Genomic DNA, 17,772 nt, shown 5'->3' with positions numbered 1-17,772 from the left:
ACACACTTGTCAGTGTAGAATTTTACTCACCCCTCCAAATGCTAACACAAGATATATGGGAGTATGTGCTTTCTTTTCTAATTAGACAATTAACTGCCATACAAAAGTAGTTATTGCAATGTATTCTTCTGGCACATGAACTGTTTGTGAACTACTATATTGTAAATATTAATTTACTCACTTCTGAACAGTTTGTGGGTTTTTTGTGTTGGCATTAGCACAGGCTACTCAAGACATCTAGACAAATTTCAGTACTGAGTATGCCTACCTACATCCTTGGTAGAGCCTGAATACACAGCTATATTGTTCTTTTGGGTAGAGGTGCAGAAGTACAGAGAGCATTATTTATTATTGTGTGATGTTTATCTTGCTGAACATACAGGGTTGCTGTGTACCTGTTAATCTATCAAGGCAAGTAGTCTGTCTGCGTAGCTCCCACCTGTGGACATATCCAGATGGTAGCCAGAGGTTAGCCTATTATTCTTTGTCTGTGCACCACACCGGTATTTTCAACACTGGAACAATGGCATTGTCACAGTTGGTTGCTACCAGTACACGGCTACATCCTTTGACATTTCCGTGTTGTATTCCTACATAAGGGTATGGTTGTGGGACTACTTCCAAAGCTATTTGCAGAGTGTGTAACAGCAGAAAAGCTGATACGCCTGTGTGTTTCTGCCTCTGCCAGGCCTCTGATACACTCAGGTATATATTTGAAAAGCCTCAGGGAAAGGTACATATAAGTGAGGTACACCTGTAATATATTACAGACATTAAGTTGAGACTGTGAGAGAATCAGAGCATATGTATTAATACACCTTTTCTGATGTGCAAGCAGTGTCTACTCTTACTTATTGACATTATTCATTAAGTGTAATTCCCCACTTTTCTGCCTAATGTCAGTACTTTTCAGAGGGATTCAGAGGGACACAGCTAACATTTGTTTACGAATCAGGGACATCCCTGACAAGCAGTCACAGTTGGGAAGTATGGCCTCTGCCCTATTCAAATATGCCAGTGTTTATCCTGCTCTGATACTGTGTGGGGTTTGTAAAGTGCTACTGTAACATTATTTCCTGCTAGAATGGCTGGTTCTCTTTTCACAGTCATGTCATGCAATTCCACAACAGCTGCTGGTAAAGATCCACAGAACAAGATTTGTGTTATGGCATTCCTATTTTCCCTTTACATTCACTCATTGTAATGCATGATATATTTATTACAGCACCAACTTGTTGTATGTCTACTGTGGCTTAATGGTACTTCATGCAATGTAGTGTGTCCAAGGTCTGGGGTTTGAGACTGACAGAGGTATTTTCTCTTGCTGCTCAGCAGAAAAAGGGCCCTGCCATGCAGAGTGACTAAGGCACTTTTAAGCAGTTGTAAGCGGGTTTGCGTGAGTTTACGTGACACTTAGCGATGCTTAGCTAAACGCACACAAGCGCACACTCGCGCACACCTGCTAACTACTGCTTAAAAGTGTTTACTCCCGCTAACCCCCGCGCTAATTTCTTTGAAAGAAAAGAAAATGGGAAATAGGAAAGTGGTGAAAACGGGGGCACAAAGAGGGAAAGACAGTAGGGAAACCAGCTCGGGATGTGCAGGACGGGTCATAGCTGCCCATTTCTTTACCAGCAACAGCTGTACATATGTTAGAAATTTGGAGTGAAATTTGAAACCTTCCACCCCTGAGAGAGGGGTGAGGACAACAAAGTATGTTGTACTGCCAATTATAATTATCAGTTTACATGTCCAGTGGGAACATATTGCCCTTTTTTTTTTTTTTTTTTTTTTTTCAGGTGAGAGTGGAATGTGAGGTAGAGGAAGTAGGTATATTTGGGGAGGTAGGTTGGGGAGGTAAACAGACAAGACAAACAAGACACATACAGGGGCGGAATATGACACGTGGTGGGTGAACACAATTGATGGGGACGGATGTTTGGATATCGCAAGCCCATGAGCCCACAGATGGCAACAGTGGAACTGAGATCCCCACCCATGGGCAGTCACCACTGCACCTTCACAGCCCAGAGGGTGGCTGTGCTGTTGGCTGAGTAGGAATGGGCAGGCTCACCCATGAGTCGTGCCACTCGTGCCTCGAGCTGGCATAGAGGATCAGCAACCGAACGCTTGATCTCCCTACGCACCACAGCCTGGACTGTTCGGAGGGTGATAGGTGGCCCTCCTCTGGCCAGGCTTGCATGGAGGAGATGAGCCCCATCCCCTGCAGTGCTTCCACCCGAAGGTGGCACAGGGCAACCAGAGGAGGAGGTCCCGGGCTGGGCACCGGACATGCTGGTGCCAGGTGCCATCGCCAGCTGAGGTGGGAGAGGAGGGTCCGCTGGGACCGGCCTTCCCATACATTCTATGTTTAGCAGGATTTAATGACAATATGGGTTAGTAACAGAAAACAGCATTCCAAATTAGTTGTAACAGCATGCAGTTGTGTTCCCATTAACCCAACACACAAGAATTCCAACAGTTGAACAGCAAGCATAACACATGCATATTTAGAACAACAGTGAGCATTCCAACAGCATGCAGGGTTGATTGGTGGCAACAAGCCACCAAGATTGTGGTATGTGAACAGGGCACATACATCAAAGTACATTGCAGATATTTATAAACCAATAGGACATATGTCCCAACAAAGGTTTTTAGATTACACACACCCATTTAGGTGTGGAATGGCATTATTTATGACCATAAAGTAGGGTGTAAAAAGATCACTCCATTAACTCTACATTCCTACAGACTGCAGGTATATATCCCCTACATGTATTATTACACTAAGCAATGTCCATTAAATTGTGAAATGGGTTTTGATAGTTGTTTATATACCTGACCTGTATCTGACATACAAACTGCTCAAGATGCAGATGTTACTGCTACGTATTTATATATTTCATTTATATTCATATATCTACATATCTGGCTGTCTTCAGGTGACATTATCAGCTACATTTAAACAGACCCCTACATTTCTAGCAGCACACTGACATTTCTGGGAAACACAATCACAAGCTACTCATGTGCCAGATTAACCTGTACATGCTAGCCATGAACCAACAGTTGAGGACTGTATATATGCTTAAGAGCTACTGGCATTCCCTTCATCCACTTTATATGGACCTACCCAAGTGTGGATTGACAGCACTTAATACAACTGTACTATTTCCATAATGCAAGGGTACAACAACATATCAAAGAAAGTGACACGGACACAGTCCAGGAATTATACCTTTATTAATTACATTACACACTTTTGTAGTGGCTCTCTCATTCATTTCATATTTTGGTGCATGCAGAATACTTTTATTCCAGACTTATTATACCTTTATTAATGGGTTACAACACTTTTTCACGCTCTCTCACTTATTTTATATTATAATACATGCAGAGACTTTATTCAAGACTTATTAGACCTTTATTAATGGGTTACAACACTCTTTTTCAGGCTCTCTCACTTATTTTATATAACAGGACATGCAGAGAAGTTATTCAAGACTTATTAGACCTTTATTAATGGGTTACAACACTCTTTTTCAGGCTCTCTCACTTATTTTATATAACAGGACATGCAGAGAAGTTATTCAAGACTTATTAGACCTTTATTAATGGGTTACAACACTCTTTTTCAGGCTCTCTATTTAACAGGACATGCAGAGAAGTTATTCAAGACTTATTAGACCTTTATTAATGGGTTACAACACTCTTTTTCAGGCTCTCTCACTTATTTTATATAATAATACATGCAGCATAATTACTAACCTGCCTGGTGGTGCAGCCTTAGCAGCCTATCTGCATAGGCTTGCAGATTCGCAGCACGGACACCTGCAGCTGTGAAGTAAATGAAGGGATATTGAGACATACCTATCCATTATATAGACTACAATAGCATTTCTTACATACTTCATTCCATGGCTACCTACTCAGTAGTGGGGCATCTTGCATGTCACGGGCCTCCTGTATCCATCGGTTCAGTTGGTCCTGCTTCCGTCTCTTCAGGTCTGCATGGTGGTGACGGACCTGCTCACCAGTCCGAGGGACACCTGTGGCACTGGTGAGATCATGAGCTAACCGGTTCCAAGCCTCCGCTTTGTACTCCGTCCCTTGAAACTGGCCCTGCAGGAGTCTTGACTCATGATGGTGGACAAGGAGCCAAACCATGTATTTTGGCTCCTCGGTGCCCCACCATTGTGCTTGAAAGTGAGTACTGTCTCCAGCACTGGCCATTCTGACTGCAGATGGGAGCTACAATCAGTTATGGTGAGTATTCCCTCCTATGGAGCTTAAATATGCCTCATTGCCCGCACTTATTTGTGATTGGCCATTTTTGAAAATTCTCAGCTAACAGCAAACCTGCTTAACAATGGTTAAACTTCCATTTATAAGTATACGTATGCTAACAGTGCATGTTTATGCTAAGCTGTCATGGCTTAGTGGTTCAGTACTTTGATTATGGTGCACAGTGTTCCAGGTTCGAGCCTTGTCATTGCTTTTTATTTTACTACTGTCCAGACAGGCTAGGGGGTGTGGCTGCATTTAGGCGAGTTTGCTCAACTTTGCTCTATGTTGCTCCACGTTGCCCGACGTTGCCCGACAGTGCACTGGTTAGCGTGGTGCGCAGCTCAGCGCAAACCTATTGCGCTAGGTAAAGCACTGCTTAGCTATGGGCAACTATATTGCACTGGGTACAATGCTGCTTAGCTATGGGCAACTATATTGCGCTGGGTACAACGCTGCTTAGCTTTGGGAAATTATATGTCAATATCCTTAATGCTGCTCACCTTCTTATATTTATATATATACATTTTGTTCACTAATACATAGGCCATTTCAATGCTTTTTACTAAAATTTAATTCATATATATCAGGAATTATTTTATATACTAATTTAAAACATAAAATAGAAAAGGGAGTGGTGGGACTAGAACCGGGAATGCATCTTCTTTGTGTGAAGGCTCTTCCACTATGCTATTGCTATTTGGCTTAATTTGCATAAACATTTCTTATTATGCTCTTCGATGTCGAAATTGCTACCTGTAGCTAAGCAATGGGCACACCCACGCAAACACGCGCAAATACGGGCAGCTATATCGGGAATTATAAAAAAATAAAAGGTTTACATTTTACAATTACAAAGGGGTTTAGTATCTGCGGATGTATTAGGTTTACATTTTACAATTACAATGGGGTTTAGTATGTGGGGATGTGTAGTGTTTGCTATGTGTACATTTCAGCAGACTCGCTCATTGCACTTGTCATTTTCACATTTATATAGTTGCAGAGGCATGGATATTTGGACTGCTCGGCAGTCCGACACACCCCCTGCAGTCTTACACGCTCCGTGTTAGCCTTCCAGTTGAGTCAGCACACCCTCATGAATATGCATGGCGCGCTGACGTCTTCCTCTTAGACTGCCATTTCCGTGTAAGACTTATTTAGTCTTACACAAAGGATTACTGAATTCCCCCCCAATATCTTCTAAATTATGTTGCTAACACCTTCCATGGTCAAAAATGACACCCGAATACCATCTATAGACTTCTACAGTTTTTGATGAAACAGCTTTTCAAACAAATGTATTTTAGTCATTTTTTTATTCACCATCTGTGGATCAGTCAAGCCTGCCTTCAATAAAATGAGACCTATTCATGAATATGATAATGCCTTCTGATACTATATTAAAGCATGGCACAAAAGGAGTGACTTTAGAAGCATTTTATAAATACAATCCTTGGCATTAGTCAAGTTATACTTATCAGTCAGTAAGTCTATAGTAGTGGGTCTTTGCCCAATGACAGTATACCTGACAAAAGATATAAAGTACAGTAATTTTTGAATGTTAATGCTTAAGTATTGATATAAGAAGTGATAGAGATCTTCTCCATTTGGTTTGCAAGGTAATATAATTATTTGCAAAGATTCATCAGATGCTTTTCCAATCTGGAAAACTTTAAAAGGGAATGAAAAAGCTGCATACATTTCAAAAAATATCTATTATTTGGAAATACCTGTTAATGACTTCTGAATCAGAAATTCAAACTACGAAAGCATTTGGGTATACGTGTTAAATGCCACCAGTGCCATGTTAAAAACAGAATTAGCTCTCAGTTCCAGATGACTTCACTACAATAAAGCAGAAAAAGATCAGTGAAGATTAATCTGTGGGTAACTCGCCAAGAAACAATGTATATCAGTATGTTATCTGCTAAAGAAGACATTATAATCCTGCTTCATACCTAACATGTATATAAGGAATGCGGATGGCCATTTCAGTGACATAATGTATACCTGAGGCAGCCTACCATGACCATATACCAGATACACAAGACCAAATGAGGCTCAGACACTCAAGTAGATATTAGCCAAAGAAGCAGTGAATCTGCTGAACAATACTGACACCAGCTCAGATACATTTTATAACTGAAAATAGTTTAATGCTAAGCTTGAGAAATAATCAGCCAGCCTCACTTTGTTATTCCAGGTCATCTAACTTTAGTTATAAAGAGACTTGATTCAATCTGACCAGCCATGATATTTAAATCAGTCTGAACTCCATGCTCCCAAAGCAATACATTTCTGTTAATACTAATAATGTGAAAGAGCTTATTTGCATGACGGCAACAAGTGTGCTATTCCTTAGGGCATGGGAAATTACTGCAGACTTGCTTTCTATTGGTTCATCAGACCTTCTCCAAGTTCCCCACTGTTATCTTCTTGTAAAACTGCACCTATTGGCATTAGTTTCATTCTGGTAAATGTATTTTACAAACAATGTTGCACATAACTGTTCAAAATTACTTTGATCTCATTTTGTTTCCTTTCATCAAACAGTCAGCAGAGCAAATGGCTATTTTTCAACTTTGACTTGGTTTATACAGCAGCTGTCAAGACTCATATGTATAAAATAAATATCTTAAGTAGTCACTTCAGTTTTAATTTCTACTTCAGCTATGTTGGACAAGGTCACATTTTGAAAAGATCAACAACCAGAGCAGACTTCTAATCCTATGGAATTACAAGGGCATGCAGGTCACTTTGTTTCTTAATTAAATCATGGTAAACATTTCCCAGGGCAAAACATTTTATTATTACTTTAATCTGTTATTCCATATTAGGAAGATAAAATGGATTCTAATAAGTAATCAATGCTTACTGGTATAACTCACACCCAATACATTCTAGGTTCAAAAGACTTTCACACAACCAAGCACATAATGATCTATTAACCTGAGCATAAATTAACCAGCTGAGCAGTAATGACATATTTTCATGTATATTTCACAACAGGAAACAGCAGGGCACCTACTCTGAAAAGTCTGATGAAGAGAGTAACCGGAAGACAATAGTGCCATGACTTAGAACTATTGCACATGAATGAATCCAGAGTCTAGCTTCCAAATAAAAAAGTCAATCATATAAATGCTTATTTTTAACCGGAAATCATCCATATAATCAAACATTCATAATATAAAACATTTTTCCACCAGCAGAAGCAATCAAAACTCATTTGATCGCTTCTGCTGGCATTACGTTTGTATGAGATCTCCAACAGTGGTGATCAGAGAATTTACCCTTCCCCTGCAGTACAGTGATCTTGTCTTGCCCCCTGCAAAAAAAACATGAGTTTTGTGGGGAGGTTTTGTTATTTAGTGTTACGATCCTTTTGGATCAATGTTTTTTATTTCAATGTATTTGTATTTTGATATGTCAAAGCGCATTGTTTTACTTATATCTGTCTAAAACAATAGAAGAAAATGGATACTGCAGTACACACCATCATTTCAAGCGTGTCTAAAATTTTCATATTTTATTATGAACAAGTATGACCTGATAGTTTCAGGAAATATAGAGTTCTGATTAATGTGTAATTTGTAGCTCATTGTACTATAAATTATAAAAACAGAAGTAAAATAAGACATCGGTTATTTATTAGTATAGCATCTGTAATAAACCTGAGCTAAGCTGTATGCATGTTCTAAAACACTGAACATACAACTTTTATTTCAAATGAATGTCCATTTAGCATCCATGTTTGCCACCTTTGTCAAAATACTAACATCTGCAGTTCAGCAGTGCACCCAAAATGTGTTCTTTTACATAAAATTAGACGTACTTGGGGATTAAGATGTGTCTGGTGCATCTGCCAAATGGTAAATGGAAATGTGCAAAACAAGGTTTCAAGGTGTACAGGAAGGTATGTTTAAGGCAAATTGCTAAACTGTAAAATAATGAAGACTATGAGGCCAACCAGATGGTCACATGTATGGAATTGACTGTAAGGAGACTCAGTAGTACCAGCACTGGTAACTCTAGATCCCTTTCCAGTATACTATTTTCATACGGTGGCATGATGTGTCCCAGCAGACACAGCTAAGAATTTAGAATTCATTAATAAAAGAAGTGGAGTGCTGGAAACACAGAGAATTCTCAAAAGACCTGGACCTCAGCAGAACTACCCTAAACTGTTCACCATCTGATGGATCAAAGATTGGATCTATCTTGCTAAAATGTAAACTAGCAATAAATACATGCCAGAGGATCCTGAAAAAGGTCAAAACTAATGATCAAATGAGAAAAAAATAATGATGAAATGAGGTAAACTTAATTAAAACAAGGTACAGGAAAAAGTCTGTGTCAGCAGGGTGGCAAGCTGTGTTGCACCACTCAGTGTGAGACACTGTCCCTCTTATAGTTCCTAGCCTAATTATTCCAACTCTAGGTCATGCAGCTTCAGGGATGGGCACTCTTTTGCCATTCAGATGTGATCTTTGTACAGCAATAAAAAGTCAGCTCTGACATGCACCTCCTATGCTGTGTGATATTAGCATAGTACACTTAACTAATAGATGCTCTGTTTGCTTTTTCAAATAAAAAATAGTGTTTCTTCATTTCATAGTAACAAATAGTCTAGTATTACACAATCAGTAAGAGAAGCATAAGTGACATTTTAAATTTGTTATTTCAGATATAAAGTTTTTTTAACTTAATTAGCTTGTGGTCCCCTGTTGATTGCATGGATAAGAGAAATGCCAAACTTCTTTAAATTAGTCTCTAGAATGCAGTAATTTCAGTCTGTTTTATCTGTCAGGCTTTTGATCTACTTAAAGTAGCACATTTATTATTCTTTTTTTTTCTTTTTGCAACAAAAATTATTAAATGATCTCCTTGTTCCTAAAAGAATGCACTACGTCAACATACATTACAACTGTTCTGGACATAGATGATCATTATTCTTTCTCATTATGATCGTTCAGGTGTTTGCAATTCTTTTTTTTTTTTCCATATTCAGGAGGCAGCATTTAGGATTTTGGGATATGAGCTTTAGTTCTTCAGAAATATAAGGTAGAATCAACTATACTATGTACACACATGCATGCACACACTCACGCTTTCCTGCTCACATGCACGCATACACACACACACACACACACACACACACACACACACACACACACACATATATATATATATATATATAGAGAGAGAGAGAGAGATGCATATGAGCAAAAACACACTCACATGTGTGTGCTGTGCATGTAAAATGCTACCTATATAAACCCATTTATCATAGCCCTACAGTGCAAAGCCTTTTACTTGAGTGAATAAAAGCTACTGTTTACTACGCAATTGGATTCATTGGAAGGAATTGTTTGAAAGAACTTTGGTCTGAAAAGACATCTGAGTGAATACTAGAAGAATATCTTAGTGCTTTTAAGTGCTTTTTAGTACTTTTAAGGGCTTCTCTTTGGCTTGTGTATTGTGCTCTATCAGAAGGACTTTGCCTGATATGGTTCGTACGTACGCCTGGGTGGATCCTGCACAGTTGGTTTACTAACATTACTATTTTATGTTAAATGTGTAAATGTGTGCTGCTGTCTTGACTAAGATGCTAGTCTTGCAACATCCAGATAATCTCTACACTGTCCTGTTGTAGATCAGAGCTATAATTACAAATTTCCCAGGATTTCGCCCACCTCAAGTCAAGAAAACATATTGCTTTTTAATGCAACTTTACTAACAGTGATTGAACTTTAACCAGAGTTAATATGTGCATGCGATTGCACGCGCTCGTGCGTGCACACACACACTGTTTTAGAATGGGGGTAATTGATAAGCCTTGTTGTAGAAAAGACATTCAGTAGAGTCTTATGGAATATTATGAGAAAGGTAATAGCAACATTTGCATTCCTTGCTAGAATAACTGGGCTGTTAAGAAGGAGATAGGAAAAGTCAGAGGCAAGAATTAAAGTAGGAAATCTCCTCTCTAATAAGATGTGTTTGAGAGGGGACACCAGGCAGGAATGCCCTCTTCCCCATTGTTATTTGCTTTAAATTTAGAGCCATTCACAAAGAAAATAAGAAATTCACACATTCAATGATATATCTAGTGCATTACACAAGAAAAGGAAGCCTTATTTGCAGATATTATTTTTGTACTTGATAAATCGGATTTAGTGATGTGAACATTAGTATAAGTATTACATTCTACTCTATATCTGCATCTGTTTTGAACATCATACTTTTAATTAATTCTGAGCTTCTCTACCCAGATTTATAACTGTTTCTCCTCTTCATCATCATCAGCTCCTTTTTCCCATTTTTCTACATGTCACCTCTCTCGATTCAGTGCCATTCCCCTACCTTCTTCGAGAGTCACGCCTGACCAATGCAGATCTTCCCTCATGCGATCTATCCGTCTCTTTGCTGGGCATCATCATTTTCTTTTGCCTTCTTCCCATTTCCCCAAAATTTTCTTCAACTAATTGTGTTCTGCTTTCCTGATCACATACCCAAACTTCCAAAAGCTGTTCTTTTTGACCATTTCTGCATGCGGACCTACTTTAACTTCTGCTCTGACATAATCATTTCTTTATCCATCCCACAGTGTGCATTCTACCACCCATCTGAAGCACTTCATCTCCATCACTTCTATCTTTCTCAGCTGCTCTGCCTTTACTGCCCAGGTTTCCATGCTATGCAGACGTACTGGTCACATCATTGTTTTCTACACTTTATTTTTCAGATTCTTTGCTATTCTTCTGTCACACACTTCCCCTAGTATTCTTTGTCATTTGGCAGCATTACCCTCTATTCCAGCACTGACCCCCTCATTCAGACTTTTATTCTCCTCAGCCACCCCTCCCATATACTTGAAAGTGTTAGCCTGTTCCACTATTTTCCCTTCTATCTCAATTTTCAGATTTTTGTAATTTCTCCCATTTGCAGCTATGGCAACTGTCTTATATGTACTCAGTTCCATCTCATGTGCCTTCAGTTTTGCATTCCATTCCTCCATCACTTGCTGAAGTTTCTGTTCAGAGTATCCTTATAATGCCACATCATCTGCATACAGCAGCTTTGTTGATATGTCCTTTCTGACTTGTTTGCTAATGTAGTCCATTGCCAGTATGAATAACAGTGGGCTCAAAGCTGAACATTAGTGAACCCTCAGACTCTCTGAAAACCCCACTGTGAGTCCAAATACTGTATTTACTTGTGTCACTGGGTCCTTGTAGACATCCTGCAGAAATTTTATTAATGTTTCCAGGACTTGGAACCATCACTGGAATGCACAATTTAACTTTAAAGGAACCTTGTCACATGCTTTCTCCAAGTCTAGGAATGCCAAGTTGGAAACTTTTCTCATCTCTAGTTTCTTCTGAACTAACTGTCTCACTGCAAACATTGGGTCGGTTGTGCTGAATCTAAATCTGTATCTGAGCTGGTCATCTCCCATCTTAGTTTCTATTATTCTGTGTATTTCTTTATCAATAACCCTATTCAGAAATTTTATGCAACGTGAGACAAGGTTAATGTCTCTGCACTGCCCAAAGTTGTGAATATCACTCTTGTTTTTGTACACTAGCAGAAGAATAAGTATTATCCAGTCATCCTGGATATGCCTTTTCAATTTTCAGGAGGCATGTCTCCCCTAATTCACCCAACATCTTGATCATATCTGCCATGATGTAATCTGAGGCTGCTGTTTGCCTTGGTTTCATTTTCCTTAGTGCTGTTCTTACTTCTTCTAGGTTGTGCTCTTCTTCCTCCTCCATTATAGGCCATGCATGGGGCAGTATAGCGTCTGTGGTTCTTTCTTCATTCAGAAGCTACTGGCTCTTTCTCTCTTTGCCTTGCAACCTGAATTTTTTGGGGCATTTGCTGAGTGCTATGTCACTTTCCAGAAACTGGTACAGTGCCTATGTTGCCTTCTTGTTTGCTTTTGCAACTTCCCTCTTAGCCTTTTTGCTAGCCAACTCATATTCCTTCTTAGCCTGCTCTATATTTTTTATCTCCCACATTTTTCTGTACTCCTGCTTTCTTACTAGACTTCTACATTCTACTACCAGCTTTTCTTATGTATTTTATTTCCACACCTGGGTCAGCCACATAGGTTCATAGGTTCATAGGTTGGTACTAGGCTATTGGCCCTAGGGCCTATAGAAGCCTAGCCATAACAATTCCCTGGATATTTCTTCCCATAAATTGACTTCCCTGGACCCCTGTCTAGCAGGACGACTGACGTGATCCCTGGGGTGAATTTCCTTTCTCCCATCCAGTCTTCAAGATACCTTTTGAAGAGGGCCAAGGAGGCGCTCTGCTTGACATGTATGGGCAGTCTATTCCAGAGTATGGGGAGTCTCTGGGTCAGGAACCTATCTCTCCAGCATGTTTTGTTCATTGTGATGACAAGGTAAGGATCGCTGGAGCATGTGGCTCTAAGGGATTGGGATTTCTTTAAGTGGAGCATGTCCAATAGCTCAGGGTTTGACATGGCCTTGTATGTTAAGCAGAGATCACCTCTGAGTAGACGATATGCCACAGAGTATAGCTGGAGTTTTTTTAGATGGTCAGCATAGGGAATCTGCCTTAGGCCTGCAATTCTTTTAGTGAGGTATTTCTGCGGCCTTTCCAGCTGTTGCAGATGTCTTGTGAGATACATACCAAACGGGGCATTGTACTCTATAATGGGTCTAATGAGGAATGAGTACAGTGGGACAATGACCTCCTTTTTCCTGGATGAAAGGCCCTTAGTGATGAGGTGTGCCACATAGATGGATTTCCTGACTATTGTGGTGATGTGGTTATCGAAGGTGAGACCACTGTCCACCTGTATCCTTAAGTCTCTCATCACACTTTTGGTGTTTAGTGTACTGCCACCTATGTGGTAATTCATGGGTACATGTTTTTTCCCAAAGGGGATAACTATACATTTCTTGGCATTAAGCTTGAGCCCATGGCTCTGGCACCAAGCATCTGTTTCTGTAAGGCCCTTTTGTAGAATATCCACATCATTTGGGGATTCAATAATGGCTCCCAGTTTGCAGTCATCTGTGAACTTTGTTAACCAGAGTCCCTTAGTGTTGGCCTGTACTTCAGAGAAGTAGATGCTAAACAAGAGCGGTTCCAGGACTGAACCCTGAGGTACTCCACTTGTCACTTGTCTGGAGCTGGATTTAGAGTCAGCTACTTTTACAGTCTGTGTTCTCTCAGTGAGCCAGTTGGCAACCCATTGAATGACATAGGGATTTATGCCCAGCTTAGTAAGTTTATCTATGATTCCAGAGTGGGGGATGGTGTCAAAGGCCTTGGCGAGATCCAGATAGGCTGTGTGGACCACCTTACACTCGTCCACAGCTGGAGACTGATTTGAAGAAGTCAATCAGGTTCAGGAGACAAGACTGGGCCTTCAGAAACCCAAACTGGGCGGGATCCAGTGTTTGAAGGTTGCCAATGTCTTTGTTTACACGTTTCATAATAATGCATTCCATGCCCTTGCAGATCAGGCTCCTCAGACTGATGGGATGGTAGTTCCCGGGATCCAAGGTGGATCCTCCCTTGTGGAGTTGGATAACGGTAGCTGTGCGCCACTCAGTGGGCACAAAGCCTGAGGTGAGGCTATGATTAAACATGACACTTAGGTGAGGTGCCAGTTCATTTTGTATTTCATGTAGTACACAGCCAGGGATGTCATCTGGTCCCATGGATGCTGTATTCTTAGCTTTGGAGAGTGCAGTTTCTACCTGTTTGGCCATGATTACTGGAATTTGGCAATCTTTTGGTATTGAGATGGGCCCTTTAGGAGGTGAGGGGGGGTGAAGTTGGCACTAAATCGATCTGCCAGGATATTGGCAATATCCTTGGGATCAGTATATTTAATGCCATTCTGTTGTAACTCAGAGCATATCTGAGCATTGCCATTTAGATTCTTGGCATAACTATAGAATGCCTTGTGGTTGTCTTTGGAATCTTTGGCAATTTTATTTTCGTAACTAGCTTTGGAGGATTTTATGAGGGATCTCAGCTACTTACTGAGGCTGGTAAGGAATTTTTTTGCATCCTGGGATTTTCCTCTTTTCTGCAACAGTTTCTTTCTTCTTTTGTATAGTTTGTTTATGGCGGGGGACCACCAGATTGGCTTCCTTTTTTTTGGTTCTATTTGGGATGGCACAATTCATGCACGAGTGGATGTGCTCATACAGTGCCTTAGTGTAGGATTCAGCAGTCAAACTTATCTGTTCTATGGTATTTACATATGCTGTTAAGAGACAATGCTCCTTATTCCTCAACCCTACCTAGTTCCTCTACATCCTGAGGTTCTAGAGCCCTGAGTATTTCCTTAAACTCATGTGCTTTCACTCTTATCAATGTCTAGGTCTTCAGCCTAGTCTCTGTTGACCTGATGGCATTCTCTAACTACTGCTTATTGTTTATTGTGGTGATGAGTAGTTTATGTGGTGGGACAACTGTTTCATTGGGGATGATTTTCCAGTCTCTGCTTCTACCCTATTACCCTTTTCTTACTAAGAGAATGTCTACTTGTGTTGCATGTTGACCACTCTTGTATGTGATCTTATGACTGCCACTCTTGCTGAAACATGTGTTGGCCACCATCAAACCAACTGCCTGAATGAAGACTAGAATGGCCTCTCCTTCTTTATTCTTGTCATCCCAGTCATGCAGTCTTCATATTCTGTCACCTGTTAACACTATCAATTTATATTGTCCTGCTTTATCTAGTAGGTCATGCAACTGCTACCTAAATGCACTCCTTTCCTCACTATCACAACTGTGTTGTGGTAGAGCGACTGATAGTTAAGGCTCCTATACACAGAACAACCAGAAAGCTATAATTCAAAGTGGAAAGGGATGCTGGTGAAACGGGGGAAGCTCAAGAAACAAAGAGAAAGTGGGATTTTGGATGCAGATCCTTAGGGAGAATAACAATGACTATAAAGAATTTTATATTTATAAAGTAGCAGAAAGTATTCTAAGAACTAACACAACACAGGAATGGAGAAAGGAGATTCTGACAGTAGGAATGACTACAATTAGGAGTACAGGGAATAGGCAAGATAGAACTGGAATTTACTTTCAAAAATTGGCAAAGGAACACTGGTACTGGATGCACTGATGGGTCCTGACAATATCCCTGAATGCAAATAGCATGAAGCATGATTTATCCACACTCCTAGCAACACTGTTTAATCTTAGCCTCCATACAGATTTTGTACCAAGAAAGAAAAGAACAGTTACAGTCATCCCCATGCAAACAGGAGGACCTCCCACTCACCCAGGCAATTACAGACCCAGAAATCTGTCCAGCCTCATATGCAGAGCCATGGAAAGAATTACCATGGAATTAATCAGTCAGGAAACAGGGAACCTCCAAACTGTAGACCCTTCCCAATTTGGATTTGTCAAGAGCAGCTCATGCTTACTCAACCTGGTGGATGTTTTGAAAAGGTCACCAAAGAAATGGATGAAGTGAAAATGGTACACACTACATACCTCAACCTGGCCAAAACGTTTGACACAACTCTCCTCTCAGGTATAGTAGAAAAGCTAAATAAACTGGGAATAAACCCATATGCCACCCAATAGATTGCCAACTGGCTTGCAGATAGGATGCAGATAATCAAAATAGGGGAACTTACCTCCACAAAGAGACAGTCACCAGTGAAGTCTCCCAGGGTTCTGTGCTGGGACCTCTCCTGTTTAGCATTTACTTTTCTGAAGTAAAAAACAATGCCAAAGGGTTCAGGCTAAGTTTGCAGATGACTGCAAGCTAGGAGCAGTTATTGAATCCCCACTTTCTTAGCCATCCTGTAGGAAGTTTTGTCTCAAATAAATAACTGGTATCAAAATCATGGTCTGAAACAAAATGAAAAAAAAAATGCATTATTGTATCCTTTGGGAAATCATCTATCCCCAGAACTACCAGACTGACAATACATCCTTATGAGCTGACCCAGTTGTTCGGGATTTGGGAAATTATGCGGACAGTGACCTAACATTTGTTCAACATGTGTCTATTGCTGTAAGAAAGTTCTTCTGTATTGCACAGCTTAAAAGCAAAAGGACTGAGTCTAGATCTAGGGATGTCATTGCCCCCCTTTACTCAGCCCTCATTAGGCCAATATTGAATATAAAGCCCCTGTTGGCATTTATCTGTCCAGACACATGCAACAACTGGAACACCCACATAGATACCTTACTAAAAGATATAAAGCCTAAACAACGTGTCCTACATGGACTGACTGAAAGCCCTGTCAATATACTTGGTATGCTAAAGACTGCTAAGTGGTGACCTGTGCCTGGCATACAAGGTATCCTCTAACCCATTACTGATGGATTTACTGCACATCAGCAAGTCAGATGCTATCAAAAAATACTCAATCTAGGGATCTAAACTCTTCTGCAATAACAACAGAATGATTTGGAGGGATGGGTTTATTTCACAGATGATACCGCTACTACGGAACAAATTTCCCATCCACATAAAATAAAGTTCATCCCTATCCATTTTCAAGCTCACCTTACATCTATGTATAGGAAACAGAAAATTTACCCCGTCACTGCCCCCTGTACTACTAATGATCATATGCAGCTTTTAAAAGCTTTATCCCATACATGGGTCCTCTTAAATTATCTATGGTATTATCCCAATTATTCTCATTAGGGGTAGTATATAATTACTAACCATGGGATGGATAAGACCAAGCTATAACCAAATGGGATAGGTTATTTCAAACACAAAAAGGGAAATTGGCTAGGCTTAAAATGTCCCACAGGGGCAGCTAGCCTAGAACTTACCTATGAACCTATAAATGATTAAAAGGAAAGTGAATAGAATGGGAAGAGGCTACGAAGACATTTGGACTTTATGCTAGAGACTGCCTTCCCTATCACAGACTGATATCATAGTATAGGCAAGGAGAAAGGGATCAAGGAATCCTAAGTGAAAGTCCTGCTCTGGTACAGTTTTTAGCTGAATCTAAAAAAAAGAAACTGCTTTTAAAAATGGATAATTAGTAGGCCATATAAAATATGGCGTGATAACTACAGGAATCAATCAGAGGAGGTTAGGTAAGATTGGGAAGAGAGACTGGATAAGTAGTTCACAAGGAAACAATGGAAAGACTTATGTATGGCTCCCAAATATGCATCAAAGTCTAGAAGACTTCCCCATACACCAATGAAAATACCAGAATGACTACACAATTGTAAGAGCAAAACTTTTGAAACCCAAGTTGTGATGTGGAAACACACAAATAGAAATTGGCTCCCCCAACCCCAAATAAACAGGAAAATGACAGTTTGTAGAATCGAAAGAATAACACATAATTCACCTGTTATGAATGCTTTCCACACAATTTTCACAAAATGTGTACACATGTACAACATAAAAGTAAATTGTATATGATTGCTAGGCACCTCTCACTATGCTCAGTACTCCGCTGGTAGTGTCTATGGACCATC

The sequence above is a fragment of the Protopterus annectens genome, chromosome 7.part0 (genome assembly GCF_019279795.1).
Source record: "Protopterus annectens isolate FY-2018-M chromosome 7.part0, PAN1.0, whole genome shotgun sequence".
In the NCBI taxonomy this organism is placed as follows: domain Eukaryota; kingdom Metazoa; phylum Chordata; order Ceratodontiformes; family Protopteridae; genus Protopterus; species Protopterus annectens.
The sequence above is the reverse complement of the archived record's forward strand: the minus strand, read 5'-3'. Positions refer to the sequence as shown.